General features: G+C 36.7%; 1 long non-coding RNA gene and 1 pseudogene across 2 annotated transcripts; both read right to left on the reverse strand.

The window, feature by feature from the left end:
• Window positions 1-466: 466 nt before the first annotated feature.
• LOC108173880 (uncharacterized) lies at window positions 467-3,198 on the reverse strand. 2 transcript variants are annotated; one of them, XR_011583764.1, is made up of 4 exons: window positions 2,870-3,198; window positions 2,511-2,728; window positions 1,199-1,265; window positions 467-875 (listed from the first exon to the last, which is right to left on the reverse strand). It is a non-coding gene; the product is annotated as an uncharacterized lncRNA (long non-coding RNA). The 2 variants fall into 2 exon arrangements; XR_011583765.1 differs by lacking the exon at window positions 1,199-1,265 and having other exon boundaries at window positions 2,870-3,184.
• Window positions 3,199-7,775: 4,577 nt separating this feature from the next.
• LOC114826629 (26S proteasome non-ATPase regulatory subunit 1 homolog A-like) lies at window positions 7,776-15,418 on the reverse strand (annotated as a pseudogene).
• Between the last annotated feature and the right edge of the window lie 9,382 nt (window positions 15,419-24,800).

A 24,800-nucleotide genomic window follows, 5' to 3' on the forward strand; every position in this document is an offset into this window, starting at 1 on the left:
TGATGGGTCTATACTAATGTAAGTCTCAGGGCCGGCTCTGAGTATTGAGGGGCCTGTGCAAAACTTAGATGGAGGTCTTTCAATTTTTTTAATGTTATATTTCTTTATTATTATTTTTTTTTAAAAAATTTCATCTATAAAACTAAAATATTACAAGTTACTGCAACAAAAATAAGTTGTTTGATCAACCAGGTGTTTTTCCTTATCTCTTGTTTATAAATTTGCAAAAGCTTAAAATATAACAAAACAATATCACTGGGATTTAAACCCAGCACACGGGCTATAAGAAAGAAGAGCTAAACCGCTTGTGCTAGAACCACATATAAGATTGTCTTTTGCATCTAATTATTTTATATGCATCTGTATACATGTAATGAAAATTTAGAGGCCCTTCCGAATTGGGGGCCATGTGCGGTGGCACATGTTGCACACCCTTAAGGCCGGCTTTCGTTAACGGTTTAGTTCCTTAAAGCAGCAACGAACACCTTTCCAATTCTTACAAATGGGCTTTCTTCATCCCCTTTAGAGCTATACCGATACGTTCTAGTTCCGAGCAAGAAAAGTAAAAGTGCAAAGACCATTACAATACAGGGAATTCCAAAACCAAGACCCCAACCCAAATTGTCCTGTATGTAGGTCAATACGGTAAGTGTCATTGAGGTACCTGCACATATACCAAAATACCACCAATTGAAGAACGAGCTTTTGGCTTTGCACTCCTCTGGATCTGACACATCAAACTGATCAGCTCCAAATGCCTGAACGCAAGGCTTGTGTCCGCCTTGTGCAACAGCCACTAGATATAGGGAGAAGAAGAACACTACTTGGATCTCAGACGAAGGAAGCACGGCGGACAGGGTCAACAAGCCAAGTCCCTGTTTCAATTTAGGTCCAAAATGATAGCATTCAGACATAGCAAGATGTACAAAGAAAACACTCAAACTTGCATCCCTAATTATATATGAAGAATAACCAATCATTTCCTAGGAACTCTGTCCACAGTAAGGAAAAGTAAAAATATCAATGAATCCGAAGAGTTTTCTTGTTTTACTCTTCTAAGTTCTTTATGCTGTATTTTGAAACAACAGCCCTGTAAGCCAGACCAAAAAAAGCGAGAACCGGCTGGGAGCTGAGCTCACGGGAAGCAATTAATACAATAACGAAAGATATGTTTCATTCGTAACATCAGCTATCTCACCTCCCCCACACCAAACTGAGCTCACACTTCCTCCTCACCCAAAATCAACTCCCAGCCGGTTCATTTTCTGCAAAACCTAGTGAGTTATTAGCCAATATCGAAAGCAAGATAAAAAAAATTCCATTTTGCTATGCCATCTAAAGACAAAAGCCCTCTCCAACGGAAGTAGCACCCCAAGTAGCAAACTGAAAAAGTACCAACTCCCATGTCAAATATAAAAGGTGAGTTACCTATAGCAAATCGAACCTCGAATGATTTTATTTTTATTTTTTTTCTGGATTAATGTTCTAAATTTCTAATCACCTATTGGCAGACACTGATGGTTGTACAACTGTTTCTCTTCTTTTTGGCTAAAACTTTAAAACCTTCAAGAAAGCTAAATGGGAATTTGTTCCATTTGAATTGACGTACATGATTTCCATCTTTAAACGTTTCCTCCCTGTTCTTGAATCGAACCCATTTTTCTCATTTTTCTTCCTAAGAAAATGCCCCCTTCTTGTCCTACATCATATACTTACTTCCTATATGAACTAATACAACTAAAACATGTGGCGTTGTAAAGATTTACTAAACACCTACCATTTGGCATCCCAAATAGCTAAAGTTTCGACTTAACCATCTTCCATTCAACTCTAATTAGTTATTTTTGACCTTGTTGTATTACGACGAGTACAACAAGGTCAAAAATATGATTCCAACTCCTTTTCTTGATGGCTAATCTCATAGCATCGTTCAATTCGCTTGGAAATTGGAAGTTGATTTTGTACATCTCTATTTCTTGAAATTAATTAACCATTTGCTTGGCTCCTCATGAATTCGCGCTTTAACTAATTTTTGTTTTGTAACTTACAAAATTAAAAATCCAAATTACTGCAATAATCACTTTTTGGAATTTTATCGATAATGTCTATCCAATATTTGATTTCGTTCACTTCAATAATTAACATTTGCAAAACCTAGCACTTCAACTAATTTCCCAAATTATATTTCCAACTAATGCGGTGAATGTGATCACAGTGTTGGATTTTTGGATCGGCGAGCCCGTGGGGCCACACTCTACCAACATCGATACTGTTCTCAACTTTATCACTGCCCAATCTGTCAGGTATAGGTTTTATCACAAAAGACCTCGATATTAGTTAGAGTAGATAATCATATTTAAACTCCATTATTTTCTTTTAGGATTCCAACACTCCCCTTAACCTCATTTAGTGATTCCAACACACAGGACAATACGACCAGGATTAAGGCAACTTAGTCACGTGCCAAAACGTAGAGAGAGAGAGAAAGGGGGAGAGAGAGAGGCACGTACCAAAATGTAGAGTAGAGAAGCAAAAACGATAGTGCGGTAGCGTCCAAGAAAAGAATCAGCGACAAAGGCTCCGAGTAAAGTAACCAACGACGCCGTTCCGTCCCACATGTTGACAATCTCAGCCGCTGCGGCGGTGGACTGCCCCAAAGGCCCCGTCAGAAACGTGATAAGGTTGGAGCAGATTCCACTGTACGCAAACGTCTCCGCCACCTCCACCCCTGAAAATATTCAGATCAAAACTTGACGACACTTGTCTAATTATAATTAATTTATTACTAATCAGCAATTAATTTAGTTTAAGCTTCAAACAAAATTAATGATATTTGATTCGATTCGATTCAGTGCGGTGCGGTGCTTACCGATTATGAACGGGCCGGCCTTTGTGGTCAACGGTACCGTCGACGACGTCGTTCAGCAGTGGGGTTTGGGTGTCCGGCTCCGGGGATTGGCGGAGGGTAGTGTCCATTGAGCTTTACTTGAAATGTGGACTTCAACGACAAACTCAGAACTCAATTGGAAATGCATTTTTAAATAATGTTGTTAAAATAATTAAAAGTGTTTATGATGAAAATATTTTTAGAACCAATTTACAAGTAAATCATGTAAAAGCAAGTGCTTTTTAAAAAAATATATTAAGCGGTGCATTTTGCAGAAAGTACTTCATTAAAAGCGTTTTTAAGTAGTTCAAAAGCGCTTTCAAACGAACAAACGAACAGTAAATTATTCACCCCGATCACCTCAAAGCACCATCCTCGCCCATGGCTGCTGTTCACGGAGGGAGTGACAGAGGAAATGTTTGGGAACAAGATTGTTGGAATATATTAATATTTTAGGTATTATTTTGTTCGAGTTTTCTTATAAGTTTAGTTTGAGCTTACGGTTAGAGTTAGTTTATTATAAATAAAGTGCTTTGTTATTCATTAAAAAACAAGTTAGTCACAATGTACCCTAAGATTTTGTATCCGTTTCGGCATTTTCGTTAGTTTAATAATATTCCTATTATTTTGTAGTCTTATTTGTTGCGCACTCTGATATTTAACTTGGTATCAGAGCATGTTTGATTCTTCGAGATCTAATTTGCTTCTATTTGTTCGTATCAGTTTTATTTCTTTGTTTCTAATTTGCACACTCTGATATGCAATCTGATATTCAACTTGATTATTCGAAATAATAGGAAGACTACAAAATATCAGAGAGCACGTGTTTCTAATTTGCTTCTAATTTGCGCACTTAGATATGCAATATGATATTCAACTTGATAATTGGTAGATATCTCATAAGAACGAGACAACGATCTAAAATTTATATTTTTGTAACATTTTAGTTGCCAGATGCAATAAGAAGACATGCAAGGAAGCTCATGAGACATTTTTGTGACATTTTCTTGTTTTAGCTTTACAGATTTTACAGTTTTGTGACATATAACGAAATATACTTTTTATTTCTTTGGTTTTTCCATGGGTCCACCATACACTCCATAATCCCATTGGGTGGCTGGGTCATGATTCAGGTGGGTAGGGAGCTGGTTGAGGAATGAGAATCCTCTGTGGATTCTCTTTGTGAGATTCCGGAAGATTACTTTATTGTGTTCGATTATTGTATGTCGTGTCTGATCATAAGTTTTTGTCATATATTATTTGTGTTTAATTTTAAATAAAAAAAATTCAAAATGATTTCTGACAACGGACATAATAAAGTGATCATTAGAATTCTCATAAAGAGTATCCAGATAGTATCATATTCCCTAACAGGTTGTTTTTACGGGGGAAGAAGAAAGACAGGAAGTGACTGGGGTGGTTTGGTAGTGGCTGCTAGTTTTTAACTTTTTGTTTTCATTTTGTAACCCTTGATTTTCGTTAACGGTTTAGTTACAAACTTACAGCCAGCCTTGAGCCTGCTCTCTCTCTCTCTCTACACATAAAAATATACAAGAGTGGATGTACATTGAGAAAAAGGTGGTCACAGTACCAATTGGAGGCTGGGAAATAAGCATGTGAAGGTCCTCCAAATGTATAGTATAAATTCCTTTTGTATCCATTAAATGTTTGATGTAATGCCTAATAAGCATATCTCGGTAGCACTCGACAAGTTGCGTCGACAACACTCGACACGTGCTCTCGATAGGACTTATCAGATTGCATCGGCAAATGTCAATATCTATTGACATATGCGAAACATTATTCAACTGACGACAACAATCTCCCGAAGTATCCGATGAAAAGCTTCTGTGAATAAACTACAATTTTTTCATGCTTTGCGCGTAGTCTATTTTTTTAATTTTTTAACTTTAACATCAAAATCTCCAAAATTCAACTCGTGAATCCGCCACTGAACATATATCCAGTTGCCTCTCTCGCAGGCTAAGGGCTGAGGACTGAGGATTGAAGCTCACAATGAAATGTGAAGTGTGAACTGAAAGACACACGGCCATGACATGACCATAAGATTCAGATACGAGGTGCCTAAATTTAGCTTTTTTTAATTATATATTTTTTTCAAATGTACAACTTGTACAACGTAAGAATTGAATAATAAAAACGTGATACACAAGAAAATTAAGTAGAAACCCAAAAAATGAGGAATTGATATGAATCAGGAAATCGTAAAATTAAAGTAACTTATATGACATATATATACTGTAATTGTGACGTCCTGGACCATTTTGTCCTCGCTCTCTGGTCTGCTCTAAACATGTTCATCCCTCATCGGATCCGTCCAATTAAAGGCAACAGTTTTTGGGTGAAGTTGGGAACTTCCAATTAGACCCCTCGTCTACCATTGTCGGAGATTGGGTTTGAACTCTCTTTTGGCATGACAATTGGCACCCTCGTGGTCATCTGGCGTTGGGACCTGGGTGATATTGGGAATGCAAAGATAAACGGTGTTTAAACCATCGACGTCGGTAGAAATAATTCAATCGGCAAATTTGTGAAAATATCGTTGGATGAATCGATATCGACCTCGGTTGTTTTCGATAGAAATGATGAAAATTTACTTAGAAACGTGAAAGTTTAAAATGAAACTTTAGAGAATATTACAAGTCAGTTTGTTGATATTTAATCAATATATCGAAAATATCGACAAAATCTCATAAACTTCACAAACAAATTTTACCAAAAATCAACCAAACAAAAAGCAAACAAAAATGTAAAAGAAAGAAGGAATGAATCAAGCCAAAAGAGTAGTGTTGGAATCATTATCATAGTCATGAATCTCATGATACAAGCCATCACTCTCATCGTCCCCGCAATCATACACACATCCAACCAGCACCAACTGATCCTCCAAGTACCTCTGCAGCAGCCCCATCTCTTCTTTCTCCTCTTCCTTCACCACCGCCGCTGCACTTCCACTGCCGCGTCCTTCTTCCCACCGGCGCATCCGCTCCTCCCCCTCGTCGTCGCCGTGAGACGCCTTTCTACCGATGCGGCAGCAGAGGCGCAGGCAAAGCTCGGCGAGGCAGAGCAGAGGAAATGGATGAGAATCGGGGGGCAGAGGAGGGGAAAGAGGTAGCTGATCCGGCGAGCTCGGAGCCATGTGGAGGAGGAGGACGCGGCGGCGAGCATGATCATGGGCGTGGCGAGGGTTGGGAAAGGGAAGGGAGAGGGAGAGATCGTGCCCGTTGAAGTATGGGAATCGAGGACATTGACTTCATAGCACGGCAGCGAATGTGAGCGTGAGAGCTTCTTTGGGCTTGGGTTTGGGTTTGGAAGCGTGGGATTGGACTGAGGGGATCACGATTCACATGGGTTGGGGGATATTTATACATGTAGGCGCCATGTCAATCGTGATAAATTTTGTTAGATTAGATATTAGAATAATTAACGATAAGATTCGAATTCACCTTATCATGAATAACTCAACACATGTATACCACCGTCGTAAATGGCCACTTGCTTGTAAATTGTATTTAAATAAAAAAAATAAAGAAGATATCAAATTTTTAGATCATTTCTTATAAATTTTATGATGCGACTTTGGACTATTTTTTCTTAATAATTTAAAAATAAATTCAATCATCTACTGACAAACACATATCTCATTTATCTTAAGTTTTACCTGAGATAGTTTAGCCATGATCTACAAAATATGATTTTAGGTGAAAGATCCAACTTGAGTACTGCGTAGCATTTGATACCACGTAATTTTTTAAATTAAATTTGTAGGTTTCTAAAAAATTTTAGGAGGTAACAAGTTTTTTTATGGGACTCACCATTCAGTTTTTTTCAATGTTAGAATTTTTTTTTGATACGGTTGATATTTTTGTGAGAATATTAAAAAAATCAAAGAAAGATATAAAAAGCGGAATGTTGGAAAAACTCTTACATATCAACTAAAATCGACAGATTTCGTGAATATTTTTGACATATTGGTTAAATATACGAGTTATATTTGTCTAAATCAGTAATTGACATTTCCTAAAATATTATTTTAAAAATTTCACGTTTTTAAGCAAATTTCCATCAATTCTATTAAAAATAACCGATAGATATCGATTTATCTAATGATATTTCCACAAATTGACATGCTGTTATTTTAAACTCTGATTTTTTTGCGACAAAGTGGACACAGCATTTTCCTTTTTGTCTGATGTGTTAGATAAGCAGGCTTTAACTTTTACCTGCTCAGAGCAAGTTATCCGGTCTTATGTTTTTCAATCTCCATCATTTCTTACAACCGTCAGATTTGTGGCTTTAAATCTTAGCCATTCAAAGCTCTGTAGCATTGAAGAAAATTTTCAAGTGACTTAATTGAATATGTGAAATTTAAGTGTGAATTACAATTTACACCCCGCATATGTAACCATTTAGCTTTTATATCTTAAAAATCGACACTTTTACTGTCCTAAAAGTTGCAAATTACTGCACATTATGCCGCGACCATTGGCAGAAAAAAAAAAAAGAAAAAAAAAACTGCTACATTATTTACATGACACTCAAGGGACATTATTTTTTACTTTTCATACAATCCTTTCAAATTCTGGCTGTCGATCAAATAAATTGATTAATAAACAAAAATTAACAAATGTGTATGAAAGATAAAATAAGTGTATGAATAACACTACCCGATTCATTTCTATCTATATTTGAAAAGCTATAATTTTCATTAAGCAAAGAATCTTATTTGTTCATATAAAATTTGTTAATCAATTAGTGACCATGCAAACAAAAAATAAACCAACCGTCTGTTTCAGTCGGAAATTTATTTAAACTTAAGAGGGCTAAAAGTGTAGGAACCCATATCTCGATGTTAGTAAAATGTCAATTTTAAAGACCAAGGACCAGCTACTTAATGCAATGGTTTGGTGGTATTTCTCTTTATTTATAAGTGTAGATAATATAATATATTCAAAAATAAAAAAAAGTAAAGGACCAAAATGTTACTGACCCTATACTAGATGGGTGCAAAGTGCAACTCTTATACACCCGTTTAATTTTGGGTATTGATTCTGTTTAATTTATTTAATCCGATGGCTATAAATAAAGAAAAATGAGTGAAAAGTTAAAAAAGGATGTGAAAATCACTTCCCAGGAAAATACGAACCTGAGGAGGCCGAGTTTCATCGTCAACTCCATGGTCGATGCAGAATCCTGCTGTCCAGTTGCTGATCCACCACCAGCCGCAGAAGTTGCGGAAGAGGGAGTGTCTGTGAGTGAAAGCACCTCGGGCTCAGTAGGTCACAGGTCTCTCAAGAGAACAAACCCCGAAGGCGCTAACTTAATGGGCACGTATCTACTTTCTTCCGGAAATTTGATGTACTTCTCCTGAGAAGGAACCACCCTAGAAGGGTTGGTTAAAATCTCAAAAGAAGGCTCGGGCACGGATTTCTTTTCTGCTGGGCCATCAACCTGCCAAAAGGAAGGGGGGATTTTGAATTAATCAGAGGTCTTTTTTCTTCCAACAGTACCTACTGTTTGTGTGTATAGATAAGACGATGATTATGGTAGAATTTCAACAACTAGTATGTCATCAAACGAGCAACTTTTGTAAGAAACATAAACCGTAGACAATGAACTCTCTGAAATAGCGTAAGAGAGAGGAGGAACGGGTGAGACAGGACTTACCTGCATTGAATCCCCATCCTTCTCACTTGATTTTCCTTTCTCAGTATTTGCACGGGAAGATGAAGCCTCCGCCCCTGATAACTTTTCAGCATTTGCCTTCTGATCTGCTTCTTTCTTGGCCTTAGCTTTGCTTGCCTTTGCTGATGTTGACAGTACAGCAGTGGGGAGTTTTACAGCCGATGTGGCAGTTGGCACAGTCGTCGGTTTAGGATATTCAAACAGCGAAGGTTTTGCATGTGACATGAACTCAAACTTCGGCACTTTCAGGTCAGAGTTCAGTCCTATCAAGGCTGTTGGTGAGAATGCCAAGCTTATGAAATAAATAAGGGGATACCAATACCAAAACTGGCCGAAAACAGCAAGGCCAACAACTGCGGTGACCTTATCATGTTTTGTCTTAGAAAGTGAGATGGTCACATTCCTTCCACCAGCATCAAGAATTCCGGCGGCCAAGATTGCTCCCATTTTGCTCATGGTGTCCTCATGCTTATCAAGAATAATTTTCTCCAATTGCTGCCTATATTTAAAAAACAGCAGAACCAAAAATAAAACAAGCTAACTAAATTTTCTAAATTTCAGACATCATGGATAGTAAATAGATAACGATATTTTTGTCTATATATGACTCCATGCTGTGGGACTCAACCAGCATTACGGTCCAATGTTCTGAACACTCCCATTTTCTAGGATCATTCTTATAACTAATCAGCCAAACCAAAAATTGTTTGGCCATAGTATCATCACACAATGATTTCAATGTTTATCACAACTACTAATCTATTTATTTGATAGCAGTTAGATGACTGAATGACTTTCAATTTGGCCGGTTTTTTGTAAAGATGATATTGAATGGAAACCTAAAAAGTAAACGGTTCTAATCATTAGACCACATTGTTGCTGGACCTACAACATTATCCCTAGAAATTGCTCATACAAGGGATCCCTCATACGAAGCTACTCCTATGGATAGACATACATAAGTATACAATCTTCTTTCTCAGAATAAAGTGGTTAACAACTTCCAATTCGGATAAACTTTCGGAAACCATTTTAACCATTTGATTATCACCGTGAGCATTGTAGCACATTATGGTTGCCTTATTTTGTCTAGATAGATAACTAATGACTTTCAATTTGGTAGGTTTTTCCTATGGTTTATCCTTGAAAATAAAACCTAAGAAATAGACAGTTAAGATCATTGGCTTGCACGGGATTTGTGTTTTGAGAGAGAGAGAGAGAGAGAGAGAGAGACAGAGACAGAGACAGAGAGCAGTACCTGAAAACTCCTACACGAGAATCACTGGCTTCACTAATCTGGACCATGACCATAGCCTTTGCAATGAGAGCACCTTGGCGCACAAAATCAACAGCATCTGAAGTCAGAGGCTCCAGCAAAGATATGGCCCCACTCAAGCCAGTACCAGCACAGGAAATGCCTACTGCAAGAGCAGCACCATAACTAACATGCGGGTTGTAAGACTCAGATAGCAGGGAGACAATTCTAGGCGTCTGCAGTTTGCGCAATTTCGGAGATGCAAAGGCATCATAAGAGAATAAAAAAATAAAAAAATAAAATACGGCAGCAGCATCAAATTGATTTGGATAGGGCATAGCAATGGACAAGTAAGAAAGTACCAACCTGCTCGGGCTCAGAGTACAGCACAAACCCAAGTGCTAGAACAGCAGTCCTCCTGACATCATCACTCACATCAGACACGGCAAAATGCAGCAGCTGACAAATGGCTTTGTTGTTTGCTGTCCCACTGTAGGCCAATGCCAATGCATACACACCACCATAACGTAGTATAGGATCTTGATCCCTTGTCATCTGCTCAATTAGTGTCTGCTTCTTCTTCTCTTCCATATACTGTCAGGGCAATTCCCAATGCTAACCCCCTGCAACATACTATACGGTTAGCAAAGACCCTAAACGTATTATCCCCACCACAGATCATAAATGATCATACTTTGCTTAATAGTATTATTAGGTAAAGAATGCCGAGAGGAAACAACAAAAAGATCACACAATTTTCTATACCTGATGATCTTTTCATGTTGTGTCTCATGTGCATAAACAAGCATCTCACTAGCCTTCTCACTTGCAGTTCCAACCATAAGCAAACCCATACTAATCCCAGCAGCTTCACCCGCAACAGCACTGTCAGTATACAGCACATTTTTAATGTCATCATAGATCTCTTCATCAGCAGTTCCTAAAGCTGATAAGCCAAGACCTAAGCATGCACCATGTTGAATAACCTGCGTAAAGAGATCCCATTAAAAAAAAATTGGCAATATACCAAATATGCACAAAAAGATGTGATCGCTAATTTACAAAGTACACACCTCTACATTAGTACTACGTAGGCTATCACGAAGGAATTCTTTGATACCCTCGCCATGGTTGGCATGAATGAGACCCAAAGCATACAGAGCACCGCCTTCAGAGTATCGACTGCCGCCACCATCCCGACCCTGGGGCAAGTAAGGTGCCATCAGAGATCTTCCTTGTTGCTAGTGGCCTCTATGAATAACACCTAACCCTGCTGTCGCACTGAATTTTGCCCAATTTGAGGCTCTGCTCAACCAATCCTGACAATTTAAATTGATGTTGTCGATATTGATAACAAAGAAATATGCCAATGGAGACGGTGGCGAAATGAAAAACTTAAGATATGTGCTTTACCAGATTCTCCCTAAGAAATGTGTCCACAGTCGTTCCAGCACGCATACTTGCATTAGCATAAATGGTTGCACTATGGCATACACTATTTCTCATCTCAACAGACTGCTTTATTGTCTTCAGAATAAGATCGGACCTATATTCAAATTTCAAAACAGTCAAAACATTTAACCACCGCTCAATTCAGAAGAAACAAAAGTTCTGATGCTTGCTTACATGAAAAAAAAAAAAAAAAAAAAAAAAGAGGGAAGAAAACAGAAGCCTCACTTGTTATGACTGTACAAAAATTGTAGAGTCAAACTGTATTGATGTCTCGGCAGACAAAATTCTTTTAATTTTTGTTACCCTCTCAGAATACATTACTTCTTTAGGATCATCAAGCACACTCACATTAGAAGTAGAACCACCGTCTGTCATTTGAACATCCTCTGGAGCAGAACTTTCATTTTGAGCAGCTTCACTGGCTTCTGATGGCTGAGGCTTGGGAGGTGAAAGGCGGTTTCTCACACTTAAGAGAAAAGCTTGGTGTTCATTCTCTATGAGATCAAAGGCTACTTGATATGCCAAGAGCGCATCGTCCTTGTTTTCAGAACGCAGAAGCTTTTCCAATATACTTGCAACACCTTCAGGTTCATCTAAGAACATGAGACACTGACAAATGCTCAAGTAATCTGGAGAAGGCAGTTTCTGATACACATTTACCAGAAGACGAAGTACCTGTAACAAAGAACCAAAGGAGAAAAAAAGGTCTGACTCACTACACAGTCCCTTCTGTCAAAGTGTGAGAAATTATCAAACATGACACATATGGAAGCATAACAAAGAAAATTGGACACCAACAGGCCACAAAAAAAAAGAAAAAAAAAAAAAAAAAAAACAGACAATTTCCAATCAATCGTCTGAAAGCCTTTGGTTTTGGTTCCAAAACAGTTAAATCCCCGTCTTTCTCTAACATCAAGATTTAACTTCGGAGCATGTAACCTGGAATACAACAGATGAAAGACGAAAAAAGAAGAGAACACCTCTAAGATTTATAACCTAGCTTACCTATGTAAGAGATGTAATCTGTCCAATCTGGCATGTGTACCCATCAAACACCTCCAACTGAGTGCTGGAACACATTTCCTAATACCTTGGCAAATATGTAACCCAACTTTCATATACCAACAAAGAACAGCCAAAAAGGAATTAAAACTCGTCTTCCAGGTTTACTACAAAATTGCTTGTAATTCTGTCATAGTAATTATATTCCAACTCTTCCATGTATAGCAATTGTATTCTAACTCTTCCAAATAAGGCTCTTTCACTCAAAACTCAACATCCACTGGTACATCTATAACACCATCATCAGAACCCCTAGAGTTCTAAACAATTTTCTCCTATTTTAATTAACTCCACATTCTTTAAGCATAATATGATATGAAATGCGAAATTAATATGGAAAAGAAATCTAAACTACATCATGAAAGTGCAAACACATGTTAAAGCTGTGCAATGTACTGTACTATCCATTATACAAACCTTTGTAATACATGTAGTATCCATTATGCACACCTTTGTTATACATGTACTATCCATTATGCACACTTTATGTACTATCCATTATGCACACCTTTGTTACATGTTAAAGCTATGAAATCACACGTCTTCATGTTATCAAAAGAATCAAATGTATCTAAAAGTTACAAGCCAATAAGGTATCATCTTACCTCACGTCTACATTCTCTAAGATTAACAAAGGAATGAGAGACATTTATGCAATATGACAGAGTTCCATGAACATTTTCACATTTTGTGATTGCTTCCTCAAGTATATCCAATCTTCGGCATTCAATTACAACCCCATAGCTTGGTGGTACTTTCCATCCATGATACACCTAAGGGGGAAAACAGGTAAGAAAACCAAAGGTAATGAAGAACTGTATTTAAAAACATTAGAGGCCTGCATACTTGTTCAGCATTCTCTCTACAATTGCCTCCAATCTAGGATCCACATTGCTGCTTCAGCACTTGATTCTGCTGCCTTAGACTTAAGACTGGCATACTCGTCTATAGCTTTAGCTGAGGAGGAGCAAACAACCAAATATGTCATGTAAATAAATTGTGGTTGTGTATCCTCAAAGTTCCATGCAAATCCACCTCTAACAATATCAGAGATGATGTTCTACTAGATCAAGAAGCAGAATTGATTATCTAGTTTGAGATATCTTAAACTTGCTTGCATTGTCCTTTCACAGTCTTCTAACCCTCAAAGTACATTGTAGATTGTACTCAGTCATTGCTTACAAAGTGAAGTCAGTTTATTACCTAAGAGTATCATAAAAGGTCGTACCCAGTGCACAAGGCTTTCGCTTTACGCAGGGTCTGGGAGAGGTGAATGTCAGCTAGCCTTACCCCCATTTATGGAGAGGCTGCTCCCAAGTCTCGAACCCGAGACCTACCGCTCATGGGCGAAGGCACTTGCCATCGCACCAAGTGCGACCTCTACCTAAGAGTATCATACTTAAAAAAAATATATGCTTACCTAGAAGAGTATGGGCATAATCAGAATCCTCTGACACGTCAAATAACGAACCCGCTCCAAGGGCATAGGAGAGTGAATCATTAAGTTCACCCAAATAATAGAAAACCTGGAGTGAGGAAAAAGATCATGTAAACAAAAGATTAAAGTAGTTAAGCTTACATTACAGAAGAAATTAGGAATTTACACCCACAAATGAAAGAGAGACAAACGAACTTCAAAGTTAACATGGCAGATTGCATGCAAATACTCAGTATTACTAATCCATTGATGTTTTTCAAGAATTTCTTGGCTGTTAGAACGAAAAAAATGCAACCTTATAAAATTCAGCCAACAGGGTCCAGGTCGCCAAAAGATTTTCCCAACCTTATTTGTGTGCAAAATTGCAACCAAATTGATTGATTAAAAATAACTTTCGAACTCCCACACTAATTTAAAAGGGAAGGCTGCACAGCAGTTAACTTTTACCTTTGACACAAGCAATGCCGCCAGTTGTCTTTGATGTTGATCAAACTCTTCATCTCCATACAAACTTTCTCTGAGAAACAAAAAGACATCATGATAAGTATTCACAATTGAGACAACAAAAGACAAAGTCAAACAACAAAACTTTGTACGTTCACTATCTACCTAAATTATCATCATTTGAAACCTATTTCTGTAAAATGAAAAGTTTCTAGGCCTTTACTTGTACTACCATTTTCAAAATACACTTAAACTATTTACTTATTTGTGTATAAGCCAAAACAGAAAAACAAATAAGCATAGATAAATAAAAATTATGAGACAGGTTACAACATGGTCAATTTTATTTGTCTAATAATTTTATTTACTTATTGTTGGGAGCAGCCTCTCCATAAATGGGGGTAAGGCTAGCCGACATTCACCTCTCCCAGACCCTGCGTAAAGCGGGAGCCTTGTGCACTGGGTACGACCTTTATTGTTTGTTAACAAACTAATCCATATCAGCAACCATTATAGTTTTTACTGCAGAGTTAATTAAGTAAAACTTAGCTGCATTTCTCGTGTCGATTGTATAATCAAACCATAGCCTTATTTCTCAACACTGCCTTAAATGTACAATTCAACTACCCAATGCAGATTTGAAGACAACGGAAACCCCATTATCTGCCTCCTTATAGGCTTAGAAGCTTTATATAGCATCCACTACGCCCGCATGATGTCAATTACTGCAGCCTACACAATGCTCACTTCCACCACCACCCACAAAACAATTGTAAATCTCCAACTTTGAAATTCAATCTCTTCGTCATTAAAAAAAAAAAATCCTAATTCTCTTGACTGGAACTAAAAATTGAAACACTGTTCTCATTCGCACAAAATCGAAAACAAAACAAAATATTCGAGTTCACGCGTCCCCTTAGCTGCTCAATAATCCAAAATACACACAAAATTCAAACTATTCCTCTTGGAACAAGCGAAACACGAACACACCCCACGAATCACAAGCATTCAGAAAAAAATATAATGAAAACGAAAAATTTAATTAAAGAGAGAGAGAGAGAGAGAGAGTACATGACGGGGACGCTGGTGGAAATCTCGGGCCAAAGTTGTCGACCAAGTTGTTGAGGTTGGACAAAGCGTGGAGCTTGAGCAAAGGATGGGACTCGTTCAGCATCGCTAGTAGCTAGGGATGGGCAAATACCATCGGTTATGGTTACCGCGGTTAGCGGTACATTTAAATTTCACGGTAACGGATATGGTAACTCTTTAAATAAATAAACGGTTATATTGTACATATAACCGTTTATCCGTGAAATTTAAATGAGCGGTTATAGGTATTAACCGCGGTTATAAATGGATAACCATTTATCTATTTATTTTATATATGTAAAATTAATACAAATCATGTTCCCTATCGGACAAAACTTAGATCAATGCTATCATGATTTCTATAGCTAATATAATATAGTTTTCCTTAACCACTTTAAATTTCATGGTCCATTATATATATTATGTTAATACTTTACATTCTAAGTTAAATAACCCAAGAATACTATATTTTAACAGTTTTCTTAACCTAAGAATACTTAGCAAATTTTATATTATCTTCATTGCTAACAGTTAAAAATATCGTCTATAAACTATTATTTCAATTATTAGAATGGTATACGGATTTAAAAAATTAAAATGCGAAAATGTAATGTACCTATAACGGTGCTTAATTGTTAGAAAAACAAAATTATGACAAATTTTTCTTTTTTAATTTTCAAGTTTTTAAAAAACACGTAGACGGGTGAAAAATGAGTAAATTGTAAAAAAGAAAGGATAAATGGGTTTAAAAACAATAAATAGGTAAATGGGTACTAAACGGTTACGGTTAAATGGGTACACGATTATGAATATGGTTAACCGTTTATAAACGGTTATGGATATGGATATAACCGTTTAGACAATTACTCAACGGGTAAACGGTTATGCGGATATGAGAATAAACGGTTATGAATAAATAACCGCGATTACCCGCCCGTCATAACCTTTGCCTATCCCTAGTAGCCCACCGGCCGAGCTCACCATAGTCGCCATAGCTACACCACCGCACACCGATTAACGCAAGTTCCAAGGGGTTTCCTACGATTCGGGTTTATAGCCAGACGCAGATTCCAAACCGAAACCAGACATTGGAATAGTAGAGACACAGTGCAGTTTAACTTCTTCTTCTTATTTTCTTTTTTCTTTTTACTTTTGTATTTATGAAATTATTATTAACCCCCTGTATGAATTTTTTGTTACATTTAAACCCTCAAAAATTTCAAGAAAAAGAAAACACACGGATCGATTGAGGGTTTGTGAGGGTGTAAATTAAACAAAAAATATGATTATGGGACCTACCATAAAAATGATTTAGGTAACCGGTGAAAAGAAAAGATCCATTTTTAGGGGGTAACCTCTAACCTAAAGGTAGAGGCAAGATTAATAGTTTTTATCACAAATAGTCTTTGAAATTGACACACTTTATTAAAATGAATAATGCAATTGAAAATCGATCAATATAATCTTTGAAAAGAATTGTTGCAAATCAATGTGGTCATTCTGTCACAAGTTTGTCAAATATTATGCTATGTGCGCAGCACATAACTAGATCCCACAAGTCTAATTAAATATTAATATGTGAATTAAAAAAAATTTAATAATAAAAAAAATTGACACATCCCGACCTGGAATGTCCACGTGTCCATTTGAATCATGATGTGTTGGCCAACACCCGGAAGGTGACGAAACCATAAAATAAAATTGATGTGTAAAAGTGAGAATAAATTTAAACTTTAAATAAATAAGACAGAGTGCACAATTGGGTGGTAACCCTTATTACAAAACGTGAAGTTCAAAGCATAATGCAGAAAGATAAAAGTTGTCTCATTTGTAAAGGATGATTATTTAGTACATAAGCAAACGACTTTGACCGTCAGCTACTTCCACTGAAACCTCGTACTCCCACGAGCTCAATCTCTATGTCCTAGAGGTGCGAAAAACAAAGGTGAATGGACCTAGAAAAATAAAAAAATTTGAAACCTTTTTGAAAACGTGCAACCCCTCGATGTAAAACAAGTATATGATTTCCCAAAGTAATAATATAATAATAGCTAGTAGGGAACCTGTAGCACAAATGAGTTAAAGGATATAGGGTGCTATTACGAAATATCTCATCATCAAAACTCAAATAGCTGTCATAAGATCACGGTTATGAAAATCATTAAAAATTCATTTTTATGAAAATCATCGCTCATTATCTATTTAGGCACACAAGTCATACAGAAAGTAGCTGCATGAACAAGTTGGGTGTAGGTTTTATGTTCTAGTACTACATCATGTGAAGCTAGCACTGCGCACATCACATACGAGTTCAAATAACAAACCTAGGGACAGGTTGGCACCTAACTCTGGATCCAAAGGGAATGTAAACGGTGCATGTGAACATACACGTGAAGCTAGTCACTGCCCATGACAATACAACTAACTAATAAACATCGTGCACATGTAACAACTTGCCCCGATTTTATCAGAATGAAGGGAGTATTTTCGTGAAATTTCACCTTGGGCTAGATATTTTTCTTTTAAAATTGTTTTTGGGTCTTAATGGGTGTGCCAAGGGGCCTACTCCTGAATTTTGTCCCCCGGGCCAAATTGCTCTCTCTCCCTCACCTCTCCCGTTTCTCTCTCTCTCTATCTCTCTATCTCTCTTTCTCTATTTCTCTTTCTATCTCAGCTCTCCCTCTCGACTCTCAGTGCTCTCTCTTCCCTGGCGACCAACACCTACACATACTTACACACCTACAACATTAACAACAACACACCCTCATCACCACCTTTTGACTATGATGACCACCTAGGGCTAGACAACCATCTATTCCTCTCTCATTCTTGGCACAGTAGCACGATCACTGTGCTTGTGACCTCTGGCGAGTTTCTTGAATCTCCGACCATGGTAAGCACCCTAGACCTCTTTAGTTGTTGTTATAAGTTAGATTGGGTTGTTTTTTAGAAACTTAGAATGTTTGAATGCAAAAAAATGCTTTGATGGAAGCATTTCCAGTTTTCGCAGAAAACTGGAGGTTTGTAGGCGTTTTCTGGCCAACTCTCGACCTCCCAATGGTACGAATCTCTTCCTTGCTTCACAGGCTTCAATTTGGTATATTGGTTTGCATGTTTTGGTCACGTTTCAAGGTTGAACGGAGCATGGAAGCTCCGACTTTCTCCTTCCTTTAAAATCAGGCCAACTCGGCCTAGAGGCTAGTCAAACCCTACCCATTAATTAGATCGGCCCAACTTATTGGGCTATGAACCCAGCTTAGTTGTTAAAGCCCAAAGCTAAGGCTTTTGGCCTTATCTAAACCCAAACCCATATTTGTAAAACCCTAACCCGAGCCTTGGGCCATGGAACATCGGCCCAAATGGGCAAACCTAATTCCTTTGAAACCCAACCCAAAATCCTTTGAAACCAGGCCTTTGGGCCTAGGACCTTTCGGCCCAAATCCACCAGCCCAACCAGGATAGAATATTCCTGGAATATTCTTAATTTCTATTATTTTATTCATATTCATAGTTCTCATGCATCTTAATATGGCTTCGTCACCTTTAGGTGTCGCCCAGCACGCGACTACCCTGGTGTTCGGGGAATATCAGGGTCGGGCATGTTAGCACAAATGTAACAATGAGCATATATAATGAATAAAGATGTCATGCGACATTTTATACTTGTTTATACCATATTTAGGGCCTCGTATTTAGATCTCGTACAAATACTCAGGGGGACTTCAATGTAATTATATGATAAAGGAAGGGGCAAATATGTCTCAGGTATTTTTACACAATTTCGAACTTGACTTGTTCGTTATAACTCCGAATTGAATTCTGTCTGCAGCCACGTGTTCGTGAAAATAAGTACTGTTTAGAAATAGTAAAATAAAAGTGAGAAAGTGAAAGGAAAATTGAGGTCCACGTGGAAGGCTTACGTGGCATCTCAGGGATATTTTAGAAATTTAATTGCTACTGGGAATAAAATACATTAAATTTCAGGACGAGATGTCACAAAAATTATGTTTGGTATATTAAAAATAAAAATAGAAATTGACATTATCATCTAAATATTTTTAATTCATATATTAACATATAATTAGACTTATGGGACTAGTTATATACCATATCAGTACATAACAATTTTTTTAATAAAATTGTGTCAGAATGATTACATTTTTTTCCAATACCCATTTCAGGGTCTACATTTATCAAATTTTTATTTTATGGACTATTTAATGAGGGGTCAATTTCAAGGACGGATAAAAACTGTAACCACCCATCCCTAATTTTACAGTTTTATTAATTTTAAAAGTGTGATTTTAGGAAAATGCCCATTGAGGTGAAATCGCAGACTTTAGTTGACCCTCGTATCGGGAGACGTATAACCCATTCTGTTAACGTATCCTTGTAATACCCATTCTTATGAAAACGTAGGCGCGAATGAAATTAGATTTGGAGTTATGACGACCATTTTACTGAAATTTGAAACGTTAGGGGTTTTGGCAATTTTATGTTCGTAGGATATTTTCCCATTTCGGCTTTTTTGGCCTTGTCGTGTGAGCCACTAAGGCCCACATATGTTTCCTTGTTCCCCGCACCCCCTTTTCCCATCAATCTCTTTCTCTTATTTCACTCTCTTTCATTTGCCTTCCCTATCATCTCTTTGCACTTTTCTCTTCTCTCCGAGCCGCACACGCACATACACACATACAACAACAACAATGACAATCCCATCATTATCCCCATGCCCTCTCAAATCTCTATTTTCTCGCTGCACAGTAGCTCTGCCACTGTTCAAGTTTTTCTCTGGCAAGTTGTCGTTGTTTCCAACGAAGAACTTCTCGGGGAAAGTCTTCCCTAGTTTTTCGGCGGGGGGATGACTCTTTGTAGGTTTTTTTCGGCCAACTTTGGCCACCACTGGGTCCCAAATTGAAATCCAGCGAAAAACCCAATTTTTTGGCAAAGCCTACAACCTTCCAAGCCATAATCTGGCCAAACCACGTGCAAGTTAGACATCGAGAAGGGTACCAATCTGTTTGTCTCGTTCTGAGGTGTGTTTGTTAGTGGCGACCCCATCCTCTTTAGTTTGCACGACTCTTTGGTGACGAAGTATATATGAGTGGACCCCTTATCAAATTGCATGATTTTTATTAAAATACTAGGCTTGCATTCACAAAAAGCATGATTTCATAATTTTACATTTTATGCATATTTATGATTTATCGAACTTACGTTTTATAAAAGATTTTACGAACTATTGTTTTTACGCCTTTCGAGATATTATGGACTTGTGAATATGGATTTAGGATGATGATTTGAGCTAGAATGCTCCTACGGTTTTATGATATGATGTTTGAGCTATTGAGCTCCAATGATATGATTTGGAAAGATTAAGTTTATGTTTTTTGTGCTTACTTAGTGGGTAATCATACAACACATACACACAACACAAGTATGTATCAGTCTATGGCCATATGACACAATTGATGAGTAGTAAGATATCTATGACATACTTCTAGCTTCACTGGCGAAACCAGTGTCGGACAACTTCATTAGTCACGGCTAGTGTAGTGTTATGTTTTTTCTTCTCTAGTGTAATCCAGAGTCATTCAGCTTCACCTTCGGGTGATGGAACCTACCATATTTCTTCATTGGCGTAACCCAGTGTCGTACAACTTTACCTTTGGGTGATGCTTATGCCTTCGGGCGACTATGATACCCCTAGTTACGTACATTATCTTATGATTTACAAAGGTTTTATGGAATTGCCTTCAAGTGACTATGTTACCATTATTGAGTGTTGTTTTATACATACATGTTTTACGAATGTTTTATGGCATGCTAGGGTTTTCGGAAAACCCATTACATATTATGCTATATGTGTTTTCAAAATAGAGGGTTAGTATGTTCGAAAGAAAACGGTTTTCTTATTATTATTATTATTTATATTAAACTTTGGTCCAATTACGCTTTGTTTTTGCGCTCCCTTCAGACTTAGAATCAAGGCATACGATCCTGGCGTGAATGCAATCCCGTATCGGTATTGAGTCCTCTCGGTGGAAGACCCATTCCTTTGTTCGTACCTTTTTATAATATTCATTTCGTATTATTCTTGATTAGTTATATGCTCTGAACATGTTCCCGCATTCGCATATTTTGTTATGTTAAAATTTACATATTTTATTTACGTTCATTCTTTCTTCATAACTTGCGTGCATGTTAAAATGACTTCGTTACTCTCGGATGTCGGCCAACATGTGCCTATCCTGATGTTTGGAGGATATGGGGATCGGGGACGTGTCGAAAACCCTTTAGTAAATTATTCAAATTACCAAAAAAATTTATCCTTGCTTAATAAGAGTTTCCAAAATAAAAAGAATTTAGTTTATAGAAATTAGCATATGCCCCACACTCTGTGTGTGAAAATAATTTTTATTTTTATTTTAAAATGAGAAGGAGAAAGGGAGGAAAAAAAAATGAATGTGGATTAGAGAGAAGTTTTCTTTTTTATATTTTAGTTTTCAAAATTAGAGAATGTTAGGATCACCCTTGGGTGAGGCTTTAAAAAAAACTGTAAAATTTAGTTTGTGTGAATTTGCTTTACTGCTCATGATTTTGTATTGTGGTAGAAGACAAAATTGTCTTTTTACCCTCTTTTAGTTGACAAAGAGAATTTTATTAATGTAGTTTAGATAAAATAATAAAATGATAAAGAGAGTAAAATTAATAAATTATTATAATAGTTTTGAACTCTTCTTTTAATAATAACAATTTAAAAAAAAAAGAAAATTAAAAGCTATAAAAGTTACAAGATAAAAATATACCAAAAAAAAAAAAATTGCCATAAGCATGAGTTTGTGGCAATAAGCTAGTAGAATAAAATGTAAGGAGTTGCCAGAGTCAACCACATTTCATGTTTCTCCACCCACCTTATTTCTTCACCACTGTTAAAATTAAAAAGTAAAAACACCATTTTCCCACCCATTATTGTTTCTAAAATAATCTTCACATTTTGTTTTAAATTCTTTTTTAACTTTTCCTTTGACTATAAAAAGAAAAAAACTTACAAATTATTGTTCTTGGAGACCAATTATTGTTCTTGGAGACCAACACCCCCCAGACTGTAATAACCTATTCGCACTGACATGTGAATTACAACACTGAACATTCGATAAGAGAAGGTTGAATACTTTGTTAATATGATCTAGAAATTCTTTGTTAACATCATAGTTTGTGTGATCCTCGAAGATAATTATTATCTTCATTATGAGTTGGATTCAAGGATGTGTAAATCCGTTAAAATGATTAGAATGTGGACATCTCATTGTCTCTCGTTGATTTATAATCTAGTCAATCGCATTTTTTTATACCTAAATTAGGGTATTATGACGTAATAAATTGGAATGATGAGATGGAGGAAATAATTAATTAAATTAGTTAGGTTTTAGGTTCGATCATTTCTAAAGGCGAATTTAAACCAAAGTATTACAATTAGCTTATTGTGATGCTTAATTCACTTCCTCATTCTTTAGTGTAGATAATGTTGTATGTATTAAAAAATAAGTTAATTAGTTGTCACTTAGTACTACAGTCTAATGATATTCATTTTATAAGTGAGTGAGATGTCTTAGGTTCGATTTTCGCCAAAGACGAATTTGAACCACATTGTGAAGCTAAGCCCATCCCTTTCATTTAGTGTAGATAATATCGTTTGTTCAAAAAAAAGAAGAAGAGTTAATTAATATGAAACGCTTAATTAGTGGAAAAACGATTATACCACTCACTTATATTTAAATACACGATAATGAAAATTAAAGAACGTAGGGAATAACCAAATATTAACAAGATCGATTATTGAAGGGCAATTTCATCATTTTGCGGCTCAGACAATTCTACTTATGTACAAAGGTGAGTCCCATTTTTGAAAAATCAGTCTTCCCCAACACATTTCAGCCGTTTGGATTCCAACCAACCCTACCAATATGGGTCCCCACCATTCTCACAAACCCTTTAGCAAAAGAGGAATTTTGTGCTAGAAATACGCTATGATACACTCAACCCTACCAATATGGGTCCTCACTATTCTCACAAACCCTTTGGCAGAAAAAGTTTTTTGTGTACTCAAAACACGCTCTGGTACACCAACTGTCATAATATAAATAGTTGGATACTTAAAAAAATTTAACCGCTTATATAGTGTACTAAACTGTGTTTCAAGTACATTAAAAAATTTCTCGTCTGGCAGTACAGAAGACGGCAAGTGAAAGGTCCACATCCAAAGCCGAAACAATAACTTGCTCTTTGTAGAATGGGAACCATTGCTGTCTCCTCTCCTTAAATTTGCCACAAAAAGCATAACCAAGCAACAGAACTTTCTTCACAGATTAAATATCTACCCAACATAATATACCTCCACGCGCCAATGTCAACACTTGTATCCATTTCAATTCATACGTCCATCCACGCGCTGTGTCTCGTCTGGGGCTTGCCAGTCTTTGTGACATTGAAGACACCGTTATCGGTCCAGAACGATGACGTTGAGGCACTCCAGCCTTGCACGGTCCGTGACCGTCCAACCACACGTATATATTCAACCACCCCTATAAGTAGGACAAGGATTGTCTACCCTACTTGTTTCTATGTTCGTGTTCTGTGATCACGATTAAGTCATATTAATATTTTATATTATTTTTTATGAAGATAATAAGACAAAAATAAATAGTAATATAAAATGTTGACGTGTCTTAACCGTGACTATATAAACAGGACGGTATGAGAGGGCACGGAAACAAGAAAGGCAGACAATCTTTGTCCCTATAAGTAACGTGCACGTCATTGTTACTCATCATTCACCGTTGACTTTACCAATCATACACCTTTTCCACCCATCCAACGGTCCAAAATCAAGGAGGAGCTACGGTTTGGAAAACACATATTTGCTATCATTTCATTTCATTTTCGAGTACTTGCTAAATCAAAGGCCGACAAATCTTTATGTGTTAGGAGATATTTATCAATTATTAGGCACTCAACGCTAGCGATAGATTTTTTTAGAAGTATTTATAAAATGATTAAAAACATTTTTATAGAAAGTGTTTTTGAAATCGATTCTTAATGAAAATGTAAGTGAATTATTAAAAGGTATTTTAAGTACTTTCTGAAAGAACCAATCCATAACCAGTACTACTTGTAGGAAGCATTTAAGGTGTTTTTGGAATCCAAAAACAATTTCATCAAAAGCACTTTCAAACAAGCCGATGCCACTATTTTGTGACATTCCATCACATGCACAATAAAGGAGACATTATGTATTAGAATTCTACAATTTTTTTTTAATTTTTGAACAAGCGATATTAACTACATTAAAGGAAAGGAGGTGGGTTTACCCTTATAATGGACTAGCAATAATATGGTTCAAATTCTTATTTGACGAGAATCGAACCTAAATTCTTTTACTTACAAGTGAAAATAAATAGTACTAA

Source organism: Malus domestica, chromosome 08, assembly GCF_042453785.1.
Source record: "Malus domestica chromosome 08, GDT2T_hap1".
Taxonomy (NCBI): Eukaryota; Viridiplantae; Streptophyta; class Magnoliopsida; order Rosales; family Rosaceae; genus Malus; species Malus domestica.